We start from the raw sequence: 17,719 nt of genomic DNA, 5'->3' as shown, positions 1-17,719 counted from the left end.
ATCACCCTTCGTGCTTTACACTCTTCCTCACAATATAATTAAATTATGCATGGCATCACCCTTCGTGCTTTACACTCTTCCTCACCATTCACAAAATCAATAACAACGGATAGAGAGAAGTTTCACAAGAAATCAATATTTCATCAATGATTACTTTCATAATTTAACATCTCGACCTCGAATCAATATTCACAATTTTATCGACCTTGGTGGAACCGGATACAAGTCTCCCAACATTTCAACAACAACAATAAGCATGGATAACAAGATTTAAGACTACAAATTTGCGAGAAATGGAATTTCACTCGCATGCTATGACTCGAGCACAACGTATAGATGCTCGTCACCTCAACTATACATCGTATTCAACAACAAAACACGTAGCAAATACTCACACAATACCTATTCCCTCAAGCCAAAGTTAGACACAAAACTTACATTGCTCCGAAGGCCACTTAATTCTCAATCACAACTTTTCCTTTGGAATTCACCTTCAAACCACTCGTATCTATTCAAATTTAACTCAATAATATCAAATATTGCTAAAGGAATTAATTATATTTCATAAATTATATTTTCCAGATTTTCCTCCAAAACGTCAAAAAATCGACACCGGGCCCGCTTGATCAAAACCCGAGGTTCAGACCAAAATCCTTTTACCCATTCATCCCCGAGCCCGAATATATAATTGGTTTTGGAATTCGACCCCAAATTGAGCTCTAAATCTCCAAATTCCCGAAATCCCTAGTTTCTACCCTAACCCCTAATTCTACCATGAAAACTCTAGATTTTTGGTTGACAATTCAAGAAATGTAATGGGTAATTGAAAGAAAATGGTTTAGAATCACTTACCAACAATTTGGGGAAGAAATGACTCTTGAAAAATCGCCTCCCACCATTTGATTTTTGAGAAAACTGAGTTTTTGGCTAAAATTCCGTTTTTGGATTCTGTTAAGTGGTGGGCGACAGTGTTCATCGCGTTCGCGAGAGCACTATCGCGGTCGCAAAGGGTACTGGCTGCCAAGCTTTTACGTCCGCGAGACCCAGCTCGCGTTCGCGATGATCACTCCCCCTAGCCTTCGCGTTCACGAGACATGGTTCGCGTTCGCGATGAAGCAAGGACCAACCACCCCCAGGTCCCCACATGCTTTGCGTTCGCGTTTAGCCAGTCGCGTTCGCGAAGGGTAAGTCCCCCATCACTTTGTGTTCACGACTAGGCCAGTTTACTCTTCGCGAAGAAGAAAACTTCAGATGCCCAGTTTACTCTTCGCGTTCGCGAGATTACATTCGCGAACGTAAAGAAGGACATGCCAGAACGCAGACTCTATAGAAAAACCAGATTTCCAAAGTCCAAAACATCATGTGGCCTATCCGAAACTCACCCGAGCCCTCGTGGCTCCAAACCAAACATGCACACAGGTCTAAAAACATCATACGAACTTGTTCGCGCAATTAAATCGCCAAAATAACACCTAGAACTACGAATTTAGCACCAAATCGAATAAAATCCTCAAGAACACTTAAAAGATTACTATTTTCTCAACCGAAGGTCCAAATCACGTCAAATCAACTCCGTTTCTCACCAAATTTCTCAGACAAGTGTTAAATATCATAATGAACTTGTACGGGCTTCGGAACCAATATACGGACCCGGTACTAACAATGCCCAACATCAATCAATTCTTAAAAACAATTAATTTTCAGACTTTTAATTTTTATAAAAAATTCATAATTTGAGCTAGGGAGCTCCGAATTCGATTCCGGACATACGCCCATGTCCCATAATTCGATACGGACCCACTGGGACCGTCAAAATACGGATTCAGGCCTATTTACTAAAATTGTTGACCGAAGTCAACAAAATCAACTTTTAATGCAAAAATTCCTATTTTCATTAGTTTTCAACATAAAAGCTTTCCGGAAACCTGCCCGGGCTGCGCATGCAATTCGAGGAGGGTAAAAATGAGATTTTTAAGGCTTAAGAGCACATATTCGAGTTTTAAAACATAAGATGACCTTTTGGGTCATCACATTCTCCACCTCTAAAATAACCGTTCGTCCTCGAACGGACATAGAAAAATACCTGGGCTGGTGAAAAGGTGGGGATATTTACTTTGCATATCGGACGCGGACTCCCAAGTAGCTACCTCAATAGGCTGACCTCTCCACTGCACTCGAACTGAAGGGTAGCTCTTTGATCTCAACTGGCGAACTTACCGGGCTAGAATTGCCACCGGCTCCTCCTCGTAAGTCAAATCCTTGTCCAACTGGACAGAGCTGACATCTAACACATGGGATGTATCGATGTGATACTTTCGAATCATGGACACATGGAATATCGGATGAACAGCTGATAAACTAGGTGGCAACGTAAGCCTGTAAGCCACCTCTCCCACTCTCTCCAGAATCTCAAGAGGTCCGATATACCTAGGGCTCAACTTGCCCTTCTTTTCGAACCTCATTACACCCTTCATGGGTGATACCTGAAGTAACACTCTCTCTCCGACCATGAATGCAACATCACGAACTCAACGGTCGGCATAACTCTTCTGCCTAGACTGAGTTGTGCGAAGTCGATCCTGAATAATCTTGACCTTATCCAAGGCATCATGTACTTAGTCTGTGCCCAACAACCGAGCCTCTCCCGGCTCGAACCACCCAACTAGAGACCGACACCGCCTACCATATAATGCCTCATAGGGAGCCATCTGAATGCTCGACTGGTAGTTGTTGTTGTAGGCGAACTCAGCAAGGGGCAAGAACTGATCCCACGATCCTCCGAAGTCTATAACACAAGCACAGAGCATATCCTCCAAGATCTGAATAGTACTCTCGGACTGTACGTCCGTCTGAGGATGAAATGTTGTGCTCAACTCAACCCGCGTACCCAACTCACGCTGAACTGCCCTCAAAAAGTACGAGGTAAACTGCGCACCTCGATCAGAAATGATAGACACGGGCATACCGTGAAGACGGACGATCTCACTAATGTAAATCTCTGCTAACCGCTCCGAGGAATAGGTAACTGCCACAGGAATGAAATGCGCTGACTTAGTCAGCCTGTCCACAATGACCCAAACTGCATCGAACTTCCTCTGAGTCCATGGGAGTCCAACAATAAAATCCATAGTGATACGCTCCCACTTACACTAAGGAAGTTCTAACCTGTGAAGTAAACCACCAGGGCTCTGATGCTCACACATCACCTGCTGGCAATTTAGGCACCTAGCTACATAGGCAACTATGTCCTTCTCCATTCGCCTCTACCAATACTGCTACCTCAAGTCTTGATACATTTTGGCGGTACCTGGATGAATAGAATACCTGGAACTGTGTGCTTCTTCAAGAATTAATTCACGAAGTCCATCCACATTAGGCACACAGATACGACCATGCATCCTCAAAACTCCATCATCTCCAACAGTAACTTGCTTGGCACCACCGTGATGCACTATGTCTCTAAGGGCAAGTAAATGAGGATCGTCATCCTGCCGATCTCTGATGTGCTCAAACAAAGAAGACCGAGCAACTGTACAAGCTAAAACACGACTAGGCTCAGAAACATCCAACCTCACGAACTGGTTGGCCAAGGCCTGAACATCCAATGCAAGCGGTCTGTCACCCACTGAAATATATACAAGGCTACCCATACTAGCTGATTTTCTACTCAAAGCATCGGCCACCACATTGGCCTTCCCGGGATGATACAATATGGTGATATCATAGTCTTTCAATAGCTCCAACCACCTTCCCTGCCTCAAATTGAGTTCCTTCTGCTTGAACAAATACTTCAAGCTTCGATGATCAGTGAATACCTCACATGGCACGCCATAAAGATAGTGCCTCCAAATCTTCAGTGCGTAAATAATGGCTTCCAGTTCTAGATATGAACATGGTAATTCTTCTCGTAAACCTTCAGCTGACGTGAAGCATATGCAATAACTTTGCCACCCTGCATCACTACTGCTCCCAGAACAATACGAGATGCATCACAATATACTATATAAGATCCTGAACTTGTGGGTAACACCAATACCGGTGTCGTAGTCAAAGCTATCTTGAGCTTCTGAAAGCTCACTTCACACTCATCTGACCACCTGAACGGGGTACCCTTCTAGGCCAATCTGGTCAACAAGGCTGCTATGGATGAAAACACCTCCACAAATCGACGGTAATAGCCCGCCAAACCCAGGAAACTACAGATCTCTGTAGCTGATGTGGGTCTAGGCCAATTCTAGACTGCCTCAATCTTCTTAGGATCCACCTGAATACCCTCTGTTGATATAACGTGACCCAAGAAAGCAACTAAACTCAACCAAAACTCGCATTTTGAGAACTTAGCATATAACTGGCTGTCTTTCAGAGTCCGAAGAACAATCCGAAAGTGCTGCTCATGCTCTTCTCGACTGTGGGAGTAGATCAAGATATCATCAATAAACACAACCACAAAGGAATCCAAGTAGGGTTTGAACACCCGGTTAATCAAATCCATGAATGCTGCTGGGGCATTTGTCCGGAAAGCTGTCTTAGGAACATCGGATGCCCTAATCCTCAACTGATGGTAGCCAGATCTTAAATCAATCTTTGAAAACACCTTGGCACCCTGAAGCTGATCAAATAAAACATCAATCCTCGGCAATGGATACTTGTTCTTGATGGTAACTTTGTTCAACTGCCGATAATCTATACACATCCTCATTGATCCATCTTTCTTCTTCACAAACAACACAGGTGCACCCCAGGGCAAGACACTAGGTCTAATGAAACCCTTATCAAACAAATCTTGCAACTGCTCCTTCAATTCTTTCAACTCTGGCGGGGCCATGCGATATGGCGGAATGGAAATAGGCTGAGTGCCCGGAGCCAAATCAATGCAGAAATCAATATCCCTGTCGGGTGGCATCCCCGGTAGGTCTGCAGGAAACACCTCTGGAAACTCACTAACAACCGGCACCAAATCTATGGAAGGAACCTTCGTACTAGAATCGCGGACATAAGCCAAATAAGCTAAACACCCCTTCTCGGCCATATGCCGAGCCTTCACATAAGAGATAACCCTGCTGGTAGAATGGCTAAGATTTCCTCTCCATTCTAATCGAGGTAACCCCTGCATGGCTAAGGTCACTGTCTTGGAGTAACAATCTAATATAGCATGATAAGGTGACAACCAATCCATACCCAGTATGACATCAAAATCAACCATGTCGAGAAGTAGGAGATCTACACGAGTCTCAAGACTCCCAATGGTGACCACACATGAACGATAAACACAATCTACAACAATAACATCTCCCACTAGTATGGACACATACACAGGAGCACTCAAAGAATCACGGAGGACAACCAAATAGGAAGCAAAATAGGATGACACATAGGAGTAAGTAGATCCCGGATCAAATAGAACTGAAGCATCTTTACTGCAAACTGAAACAGTACCTGTGATAACGGCGTTAGATGACTCAGCCTCAGGCCTTGCTGGAAAAGCATAACACCGGGGTTGGGCCCCACCACCCTAAACTACGTCCCTGGGATGACCTCTAGCTGGCTGGTCTCCACCTCTAACGGCATGACCTCCACCTCTAACAGTCTGGCCTCTACCTCTGGCTGCCTGACCCCTGCCTCTAGCTGGCTGAGCAGGTGGTGCAACAACTGCTGCCGGAACCATGGCACGAGAACTCTGATGTTGTGAGCTGCCCGTTACCCGAGGGTAAAATCTAGTAATATGCCTCGGATCACCACAAGTATAACATAACTTCGGCTGCTATGACTGATGACCCTGAAACTGACCCTGTCGACCTGAATAACCACCCTGATGACTCTGGAGTGGAGGTGCACTAATAGAAGATGGTGGTGCACTATAGGCTAGATGGTTGGAATAATGCATCTGAGGGTCACGACCACCCGAGGCACTGTGAGATGTCTGAGTCGCTGAATGAAACGACCTGGGGGGATGGACTTTACCAAAAGTACTCCTGCCTATAGGTGAGGCACCGCTGAACTCACCGGAATGACGAGGTCTCTTGTCAGACCCCTGACCTCTCTATGTAAGAACCAGTTTAACTCGTCTGGCGACATTAGTAGTCGCCTGAAAAGAAATCTCACTCCCCATCTCCTTAGCCATCTGCAATCTGATAGGTTGAGCAAGTCCATCAATAAACCTCCTCGCCCTCTCTCTCTCTCTCTCTCTCTCTCTCTCTCTCTCTCTCTCTCTCTCTCTCTCTCTCTCTCTCTCTCTCTCTCGGTGGGAAGCAGAAGAATAGCATGACGGGCCAAATTCACAAAACAGGTCGCATACTGAATAACAGTCATACTACCCTGCTAGAGACGCTCAAACTAATGGCGACGCTCCTCTCTCAATGTGATAGGCAGAAACTTCTCTATGAAGAGCTGAGAAAATTGGTCCAAAGTAAGAGCAGGTGACCCAGCTGGTCTGGTCAACAAGTAATCTCTCCACCATTTCTTGGTGGAACCCGTCATCTGAAATTCAGCAAAATTGACCCCATTGGTCTCCAATATACCCATGTTCCGTAAAACCTCGTGAGAGCTGTCAAGATACTCCTGGGGATCCTCTAAAGGAGCATCACTGAAGTGAACATGAAAGAGCTTGATAAACCTGTCTAATCTCCATAAGCCTTAGAAGCCATAGCTGGCCCATCTCCGACCTGTGCCGCAATAATCGGCTGAACTAATCCGACTAGCGGAGCTGCTGGAGCCTGATACTAGGGAGCTATCTGCTCTGGAGTGGGAGTGGTAGGGGTCTGGGCTCCTCTTCCAGCTTGAGAGACTGCTGGTGCCATGGGAAATGCGCTAGTCTGGGCCACACTCTCCATAAGTCCCACCAAACGGACCAAAGCGTCCTGAAGTACTGGGGTGGCAATGAACCCCTCCGGAACCTGAGCTGGTTCGACAGGAACAGTCTGGACTGGAACCTACTCCTCAAGCTCTATCTGAGGCTCCACTGTTAGGGCTCTAGGTTGAGCCCTGCCCCTGCATCGGCCTCTGGCACGGCCTCAGCCTCGATCTCTGCCTCGCGTAGGAGCTGCCACTGGAGGCTCTGGCTGCTACTCAGCTGAGGAAGCGGTACGTGTTCTCGCAATCTGTGAGAGAATAAGAGTTGAAGAGTTCAATCAGCATTGAGAAAGCAAAAACCGCACGACAGAGAAGAAAAGAAGTGAAACCTGTTCCTAAACTTCATAGCCTTTGGAAGATAAGCACAGACGTCTCCGTGCCGATCCCCAAGACTCTACTAAGATTGCTCGAGAATAATGAAAAGACACAATTAAACAAAAAATCCTTAAACGAATTGAGCAAATTAAACAGCAAGGAAAACTGGACGACATCACCCTTCGTACTTTACACTCTTCCTCACAATATAATTAAATTATGCACGGCATCACCCTTCGTGCTTTACACTCTTCCTCACAATGTAATTAAATTATGCACGGCATCACCCTTCGTGCTTTACACTCTTTCTCACAATATAATTTAATTATGCACGACATCACCCTTCATGTTTTACACTCTTCCTCACAATATAATTAAATTATGCACGGCATCACCCTTCGTGCTTTACACTCTTCCTCACAATTCACAGAATCAATAACAACGGATAGAGAGAAGTTTCACAGGAAATCAATATTTCATCAATGATTAATTTTACAATTTTATCGACCTTGGTGGAACCGGATACAAGTCTCCCAACATTTCAACAACAACAATAAGCATGGATAACAAGATTTAAGACTACAAATTTGCAAGAAATGAAATTTCACTCGCATGCTATGACTCGACCACAACGTATAGATGCTCGTCACCTAAACTATACATCGTATTCAATAACAAAAACACGTAGCAAATACTCACACAATACCTATTCCCTCAAGCCAAAGTTAGACACAATACTTACCTTGCTCCGAAGGCCACTTAATTCTCAATCACAGCTTTTCCCTTGGAATTCACCTTCAAACCACTTGTATCTATTCAAAAATGACTCAATAATATCAAATATTGCTAAAGGAATTAATTATATTTCTTAAATTAAATTTTCCAAATTTTCCTCCAAAACGTCGAAAAATTGACAACGGGCCCGCTTGGTCAAAATCCGAGGTTCGGACCAAAATCCTTTTACCCATTCATCCCCGAGCCCGAATATATAATTGGTTTTGGAATTCGATCCCAAAATGAGGTCTAAATCCCCAAATTTCCGAAATCTCTAGTTTCTACCCTTACCCCTAATTCTACCATGAAAACTCTAGATTTTTGGTTTAAAATTGATGAAATGTAATGGGTAATTGAAACAAAATGGTTTAGAATCACTTACCAACAATTTAGCGAAGAAATGACTCTTGAAAAATCGCCTCTCACCGTTTTGTTTTTGATAAAAATGAATTTTTGGCTAAAATCCCGTTTTTGGATTCTGTTAAATGCTGGGCGACAGTGTTCATCGCATTCGCGAGAGCACTGTTGCGTTTGCAAAGGGTACTCGCTACCAAGCCTTCGCATTCGTGAGACCCAGCTCGCGTTCACGATGATCACTCCCCCCGGCCTTCGCGTTCACGAGACATGGCTCGCGTTCGCGATGAAGCAACGACTAACCACCCCCAGGTCCCCACATACTTCTCCTTCGCGTTGAGCCAGTCGTGTTTGCGAAGGGTAAGTCCCCCATCACTTCGCGTTCGAGACCAGGCCTTCATGTTCGCGAAGAAGAAAACTTCAGCTGCCCAGTTTACTCTTTGCGTTCGCGAGAGTACCTTCGCGAACGCGAAGAAGGAATGCCAGAACACAGACTCAGCAGAAAAACCAGATTTCCAAAGTCCAAAACATCCTGTGGCCTATCCGTAACTCACCCGAACCCTCGGGGCTCCAAACCAAACATGTACACTTGTCTAAAAACATAATACAAACTTGCTCGCGCGATCAAATCGCCAAAATAACACCTAGAACTACGAATTTAGCACCAAATCGAATGAAATCCTCAAGAACACTTAAAGATTACTATTTTCTGAGCCGAAGGTCCGAATCACGTCAAATCAACTTTGTTTCTCACCAAATTTCTCAGACAGGTCTTAAATATCATAATGAACCTGTACCGGGCTCCAGAACCAAAATACGGACCCGGTACTAACAATGTCCAACATCAATTAATTCTTAAAAATAATTAATTTTCAGACTTTTAATGTTCATCAAAAATTCATAATTTGAGCTAGGGACCTCCGAATTCGATTCCGGGCATATGCTCAGGTTTCATAATTCGATACGGACCCACCGGGACTATCAAAACATGAATCCGGGCCCGTTTACCTAAAATGTTGATTGAAGTCAACTAAAATTAACTTTTAAGGCAAAAATTCTTATTTTCATTAGTTTTCAACATAAAAGCTTTTCGGAAACCTATTCGGACTGCGCACACAAATCGAGGAGGGTAAAAATAATATTTTTAAGGCTTAAGAGCACAGATTCGAGTTCTAAAATATAAGATGACCTTTTGGGTCATCACATGGGGCTCAACCCCGATTTTATGCTTTTCTATCTAGGCCTGAGGCCGAGTCATCTGATGTTGTGATCACAGGTATTATTCCAGTTTGCCATAGAGATGCTTCAGTTCTATTTGATCGAAGATCTACTTATTCCTATGTGTCCTCCTATTTTGCTTCATACTTGGTTGTGCCTTGTGATTCTCTGAGTGCTTATGTGTGTGTATCTACACCGGTGGGAGACTCTGTTATAGTAGATCATGTCTATCATTTGTGTGTGGTTACTATTAGTAGTCTTGATACTAGAGTGGATCTTCTACTTCTTGATATGGTAGATTTTGATGTCATCTTGGATATGGATTAGCTGTCACCTTATCATGCTATATTAGATTGGCATGCCAAGATAGTGACCCTAGCTATGTCGGGGTTACCTCGGTTAGAGTGGAAAGGAACTCCTGGTCATTCTGCCAGCAGGGTTATTTCTTATATGAAAGCTCGGCGTATGGTAGAGAAAGGGTGTCTAGCCTATTTGGCTTATATTCACGATCACAGTGCGGATGTTCCTTCTATGGACTCAATACCAGTTGTTCGTGAATTTCCAGAAGTATTTCTCCCAGATCTGTCGGGGATGCCACCCGACAGAGATATTGGCTTCTGTATTGATTTGGCTACGGGCACTCAGCCCATTTCTATTCCACCATACCGTATGGCCCCACCGGAGTTGAAAGAATTGAAAGAGCAGTTACAAGACTTGCTTGATCAAGGATTTATTAGACCCAATATCTCGCCCTGGGGTGCACCAGTATTATTTGTAAATAAGAAAGATGGCTCTATGCGGATGTGTATAGATTATCGTAGGTTAATAAGGCCACTATCAAGAACAAATATCCGTTGCCAAGAATTGATGACTTATTTGATCAGCTTCAGGGTACCAAGGTATTTTCGAAGATTGATTTGAGGTCTGGCTAGCATCAGTTGAAGATTAGGGCATATGATATTCCTAAGATAGCTTTTCGGACTCGGTATGGGCATTACGAATACCTAGTGATGTCATTTGGGTTGACAAATGCCCTAGAAAAATTTATGGATTTGATGAATCGGGTGTTCAAGCCCTATTTAGATTCTTTTGTGGTTGTATTCATTGATGATATCATGATTTACTCCAGCAGTCGAGAGGAGCATGAGCAGCATCTTCGGAGTGTGTTTCATACTTTGAAGAATAATCAGTTATATGCCAAATTTTCAAAATGTGAGTTTTGGTTAGACTCAATTGCCTTTTTGGGGCATGTTGTATCCGCAGAAGGCATAAAGGTGGATCCTAAGAAGATTGAGGTTGTTTAGAATTGGCAACTAGACCTACTTCGATTACAGAGATCCGGAGTTTCCTAGGTTTGGCAAGTTATTATCGTCGGTTCATGGAAGGGTTTTCATTTATAGCAAGCACATTGACCAGACTAACCCAGAAGGGTGTCCCATTCAGATGGTCAGGCGAATGTGAGTTGAGCTTTCAGAAGCTCAAAACCGCTTTGACTACGACGCAAGTGTTGGTATTACCCACAGGTTCAGGATCGTATACGGTATATTATGGCGCATCTCACATTGGGCTTGGTGCAGTATTAATGCAAGATGGCAAGGTAATTGCATATGCGTCGCGGCAGTTAAAAGTTCATGAGAAGAATTATCCTGTTCATAACTTAGAATTGGCAGCCATTGTTCATACACTGAAGATTTGGAGGCATTACCTCTACGGTGTCTCGTGTGAGGTATTTACTGATCATCGTAGCCTTCAGTATCTATTCAAATAAAGGGATCTTAATTTGAGGCAGAGAAGATGGTTGGAGTTGTTGAAAGACTATGATATCACCATTTTGTATCACCCCGGAAAGGCCAATGTGCTGGCCGATGCTTTGAGTAGAAAGGCTATGAGTATGGGCAGTCTTGCGTATATTCCAGTTGGTGAGAGGCCATTAGCTGCAGATGTTCATACATTGGCTAATTAGTTCGTGAGGTTAGATATTTCAGAACCTAGTCAAGTTCTGGCTTGCACAGTCGCTCGGTCTTCTTTATATGAGCATATCATAGAGAGGCAGTATGATGATCCTCATTTACTTGTCCTTAAGGAAACGGTGCGGCGCGGTGATGCTAAACAGGTTGATGTAGGTGAAGATGGAGTTCTGCGAATACAGGGTCATATTTGTGTGCCTAATGTGGATGGGCTTTGTGAATTAATTCTTGAAGAGGCACACAGTTCCAGGTATTCTATTCATCCAGGTACCGCCAAAATGTATCAAGATTTGCGGCAACATTATTGGTGGAGGAGAATGAAAAAGGATATAGTTGCATATGTAGCTCGGTGCCTGAATTGTCAGCAAGTTAAGTACGAGCATCAGAGACCTGGTGGTTTGCTTCAGAAGTTAGAAATTCCTGAGTAGAAGTGGGAGCGTATCACTATGGATTTTGTTGTTGGGCTCCCACGAACTCGGAGAAATTTTGACACAGTTTGGGTCATTATGGGCAGGTTGACCAAGTCAGCACATTTCATTCCATTGGCAGTTATCTATTCTTTAGAGAGGTTAGCTAAAATTTACATTCGTGAGATTGTTCGCCTTCACGGTGTGCCCTTGTCTATTATTTCAGATCGAGGTACGCATTTTACCTCATATTTCTAGAAGGTTGTACAACGTGAGTTAGGCACGCGGGTAGAGTTGAGTACAGCATTTCATCCATAGACAGATGGACAGTCAGAGCGCACTATTCAGATATTGGAAGATATGCTTCACGCTTGTGTTATAGACTTTGGAGGTTCTTGGGATCATTTCTTGTCACTTGCGAAATTTGCTTATAATAATAGCCAACAGTCGAGCATTCAGATGGCTCCATAGGAGGCATTATACGGAAGGCGATGTCGTTCGCTAGTTGGCTGGTTTGAACCGGGAGAAGCTCGGTTATTGGGTACCGATTTGGTACAGGATGCCTTGGATAAGGTCAAGATTATTCAGGATCAACTTCGCACAGCTCAGTCTAGACAAAAGAGTTATGCCAACCATAAAGTTAGTGATATTGCATTCATGGTTGGAGAACCAATATTACTCCGGGTTTCACCTATGAAAGGTGTAATGAGGTTCGGAAGGAAGGGCAAGTTGAGTCCTAGGTATATCGGACCCTTTGAAATTCTTGAAAGGGTGGGTGAAGTAGCCTACAGGCTTGCATTACCACCTAGTTTATCAGCGGTTTATCCGGTGTTCCATGTGTCTATGCTTTGGAAATATCATGGTGGTCTTTCCCATGTGTTAGATTTCAGCTCAGTCCAATTGGACAAAGATTTGACTTACGAGGAGTAGCCGGTGACTATTCTAGCCCGGCAGGTCCGGTAGTTGAGATCTAAGAGTTATGCTTCAGTTCAAGTGCAATGGAGAGGTGAGTCGGTAGAGGCATCTACTGGGAGTCCGAGTCGGACATGCTGAGTAAATATCCACATCTTTTCTCTAGCTCAAGTACTTTTTCTAACTTCGTTCGAGGACGAACGTTTGTTTTAGAAGTGGAGAATGTGATGACCCAAAATGTCATCTTTAAATTTAATAAGTAATTCTGTGTTCTAAGACCTCGAAAATCACTATTTATCATTCCTCGACTTTATGTGAAGTTTTTATGTGAAAAATGGATTAAAATGTGAAATAGAGCCTTAAAACTCAACTGAGTTGACTTTGGTCAGCATTGTGAGCAAACGGAACAAGATCAGTGTTTTGACAGTTTCAGTAGCTCCGTATTGTGATTCGGGACTTGGGCGTATGCCCGGAATTTAATTTGGAGGTCTCTAGCTCAAGTTATGACCATTTAACGGAAACTAGTAATTTAAAGGCTAAAGATTTCCAAGTTTGACCACGGGGTTGACTTTTTGATATCGGAGCCGGAATCCGATTCTGGAAATTTGAATAGCTCCGTTATGTCATTTATGACTTGTGTGCCAAATTTGAAGTCATTATAGATTCATTTAATATATTTTGGCACAAGATTTGAAAATTAAAAAGTTTAAAACTCAAAGTCTAAATCGAGGTGTGAATTACAATTTCGATATTATTTTATGTGATTTGAGACCTCGAGTAAGTCCGTATTATGTTACGGGACTTGTTGGGATATTTTAATATGGTCCCAAGGGGCTCGGGTGAGTTTCAGACGAAATTCGAATTGTTTAGAGCATGTTGAAAGCATCAGGTTCTTGGCAGAACCTGGTGTAATCACACTTGCGAAATGGTGATCGCAGGTGCGCATTCGCATCTGCGAGAAGCTGGTCGCTTCTGCGACCTGGGCACTGGCCAGTTGCGTCGCTTCTGCGAAGAAATGGGGCGCAAATGTGCGACCGCTTCTGTGAAGGCTGAAGCGCTTCTGCGGTCGTTTGGTCGCATCTGCGACGTCGCAAGTGCGACATTGATGTCCGCAAATGCGGAATTTCATCTGGAAGCCTCACTTCGAAAATGCGAGATTTTTCTCGCAAATATGAGCTCGCAGATGCAAAAATATGTCCGCAAATGCGAAAATGCTGGACAGAATGCTTAAAAATCGGGAGTTACCATTTTTACTCATTTTTGAGTTTTGAGTCTTGGATTTTGGCGATTCCAAAGCGATTTTTTACGACTTTGAATTGGGTAAGTGTTCTAAAACCAAAAGTGATTATATTTCATAAATCCATGTCTATATTCATCATTTATTTCGGATTTAGATGGAAGAAATTGTAATTTTTTTAAAATCTTTCAAAAATAAAAAATTTAGATTTGAAGGTCCATTTGACATCGGAATTGGATAATTTTTGTATGGTTGGACTTGTCTCGGAATGGATGTTCGTATTTCGTAAATTTTTCCGAGATTTGAGATGTGGGTCCCACTGTCAAATATTTTAATAAATTTCAGATTTTTATCTGGAAAAATAGTAAATTCATTTGAAATTAATTCCTATGATTCGTATTGAGTATATTGAATTATTTATGAATAGATTCGAAACTTTTGGAGATAAATTTAAAAGAAAAAGTTGTGGTCGAGTAATTGATTGAAATTCGCAAAGCGAGGTAAGTATCGTGGTTAACCTTGACTTGAGGGAATAGAACCCTTAAATTATTTGTTATGTGAATTGCATGTGAATGACGTATAGGCGAGGTGACGAGTGTCTATACGTTGTCGAATTAATTGTTTGCATCATTATTTGAAAATCATAAATCATTTTAAATCATGAATGAATTATTATATTAATTGTTTCACTCATAATTCCTTGTCAAATATTAATTCTTGAATTCCTGTAATAATGGCTACATGCTTATTTGAATTATGTGCATTAATTGCTACTTGACATTTAGTATATTAAACATTAAACTGCCTATTTTCTCTCTGATTTTTATAATAACTTTCTATTCGTCATTGTTTGTTTCATAATTAAATCATAATTATTGTATGCTTGTTGTCTTATAATTTTATATTAATTGTTGCATTTATTAGGAAAACTTTTTCTATAAGAATTGGTAAATTAATATATTGGAGGAGCGGGTTGCACGCCGCAACAGAATTGATTGAAATGGATATATTGGAGGATCGGGTTGCACGCCGCAACAGACTTATTAAAAGTCGATATATAGATATATATATATATATATATATATATATATATATATATATATATATATATATATATATATATATATATATATATATATTGGGGGATCCGGTTGCACTCCGCAACAGAATTGAATATGAATATATTGTGAGAGCAGGTTGCACGCTGCAACAGAATTGATAGAAATGATAATTGATTATAACTGCTGAATTGTGTTCAATTATTATAAATGAGTTACCTGATTTATTTTTATTATTGTTGTTTTTACTAATATTGCGTACAAGTAATGTAAGTGACCCGCCTTAGCCTCGTCACTATTTTATCGAGGCTAGGCTAAGCACTTACTAGTACATGTGGTCGGTTGTACTGATACTATACTCTGCACTTCTTGTGCAGATTTTGGAGTTGGTCCCAGCGGCATACCATAGACTTGCTCGGATTTTCGCTACTCAGAGGAGACTTGAGATATAACTGCACGATGTCCGCAGTTCTGAAGTCCCCGTCTACTTTACTTTAGCTGTGTGTTTATTTTCAGACAGCTTTATTTTATTCAGGCCCTAATTTGTATTATTCTAGAAACTCGTGCACTTGTGATACCAATTCTGGGATGGTATTTAGACACCATTGTTCTTATGGATTATTCACATATTTCAGACCTTACTTCCATATTTGTTCCTTTGTTATTAATAAATTTAAAAATTATTTTTAAATGGATAATATTATTCTAACGTTGGCTTGCCTAGCAAGTGAAATGTTAGGCGTCATCACGGTTTGAAGGTGGGAATTTCGGGTCGTGACAATTATGTAAAACTTTATTAACTTGTTGAAACTTAAAAATAAATGATGTTATAAAATACATTACTTTTGATATTTGTGTTGTAACATCATTGTAGCTAATTTGCATATTATGATATATGTCATACTTTTCGTATTTGTCACGATCAAATTTCACCTATAGGTCATGATGGCGCCCAACACTACAGCTAGGCAAGCCAACTAGTAATTTAAACATACATCAATTATTTTCAGAATAATTTTTCTAAGTAATTTTTATTATTTTACGAGCAATATTAAAAAAAATATAAAAGATACCGATTAATTTAAATTCAAGATAAATAATCGAATCCCAATTCTACCAATGTGTGTATCAAGACCTGGTATCACAAGTGTATGAGCATCTAGTAGATTATACAAAACTCCAAATATTGTCTGAAATAAAAATAGACAGAATAAAAATGCAAGAAGAGGCACAGGTAGCTGCAGAACGGCTCAGAAAGGCATCTCACCACTACGCCTCTGGATAACGTGGATGTGCGATGATAGGTCCTCCACTAGTACCTGCCTCAGATCCTGCACAAAAAGTGCAGCAAGTGTAGCATGATTACGTAAACAACGTGTACCCAATAAGTATCAAGCCTAATCTCAAAGTGGTAGAGACGAGATGACCGACTTTGACACTCACTATGGGTCAATAATAATAATTAAAATAAAACTAGAATATCTAAATCAACATGATTCACAGAGTTAATAATAATTTATTTAACCAGCAAAAATAATTAAATTCCTTCCAATGCATCAATTTCTCATCTATTAATTAGCCTCATTATAGGGATAACAATAATTCCTTAACAAGTAGAGATAATTAATTCTTTAAATTCTAAAGATTTTCACTTTATCAATTAGCTTCAAAAGCTGCAATAAACTATCCAAATATCGTGTAATTATTATTATTAAGCACGATTTCTGCCGAGGTCGTACGACCCGATCTAGAGTATCGTGTACACTGCCGAGGGACGTGCGGCACGATCCATAGATGCATCTATCCTGCCGAGGCGTTCGGCTCGCTCTATAACAAAGGAGGACATTTTCTTATGTACCTCCAAAAGGAGAATATATTTATTATAAGATAAATTCGAGAGGAAGAACAATTTCTCTTAACAATTAATTAGTATAAACAGAAAAATCAAGTATATGAGATTTTCATCCTTTAATATTTTTATCTAAAAATTCACAATATAAATATATATATCAAATAATATTAATTAAACAAAAAATACAATTTACACAAGTAATTCATGATTTGAGTCCTAAACTACCCGGACTTTAGCATTAATAGCAGCTACGCACGGACTCTCGTCACCTTGTGCGTACGTAACCCCCACAATTAGCAATAATTATTTAATTTTAATCACCTATGAGGTAATTTCCCCCTCACAATCACTAAAAATTATAGGAATCAATTCCATAAGAAAATACTATATTTTTCAATAAAAATCCGAAATTAACTCAAAAATAGCCCGTGGGGCCCACGTCTCGAAATCTGGCGAAAGTTATGAAATATGAACGTCCACTCAACCACGAGTCTACTCATACCAAAATCACTAAATTCAGATAATAATTCGGCCCTCAAATCCTCAAATCTATCCAAGAGGGTTTTAAACTTTTCCAACTCAATTCACCAATTAAATGATAAAAATAGTAATGGATTCAGATAATTTAACCAATATTGAGTTAAAAAATACTTACCCCATTATTTTCTCTGAAAATCTCCCAAAAATCGTCCAAATTCGAGCTCCAAATCGCTAAAAATGAAAAATGGGCCGAAGTCCCATTTTCAGAACTTAAACTCTCTGCCCAATGATTTCTT

This window comes from Nicotiana tomentosiformis, chromosome 1 (assembly GCF_000390325.3).
Source record: "Nicotiana tomentosiformis chromosome 1, ASM39032v3, whole genome shotgun sequence".
Taxonomy (NCBI): domain Eukaryota; kingdom Viridiplantae; phylum Streptophyta; class Magnoliopsida; order Solanales; family Solanaceae; genus Nicotiana; species Nicotiana tomentosiformis.
This window is presented reverse-complemented; position numbering follows the sequence as displayed.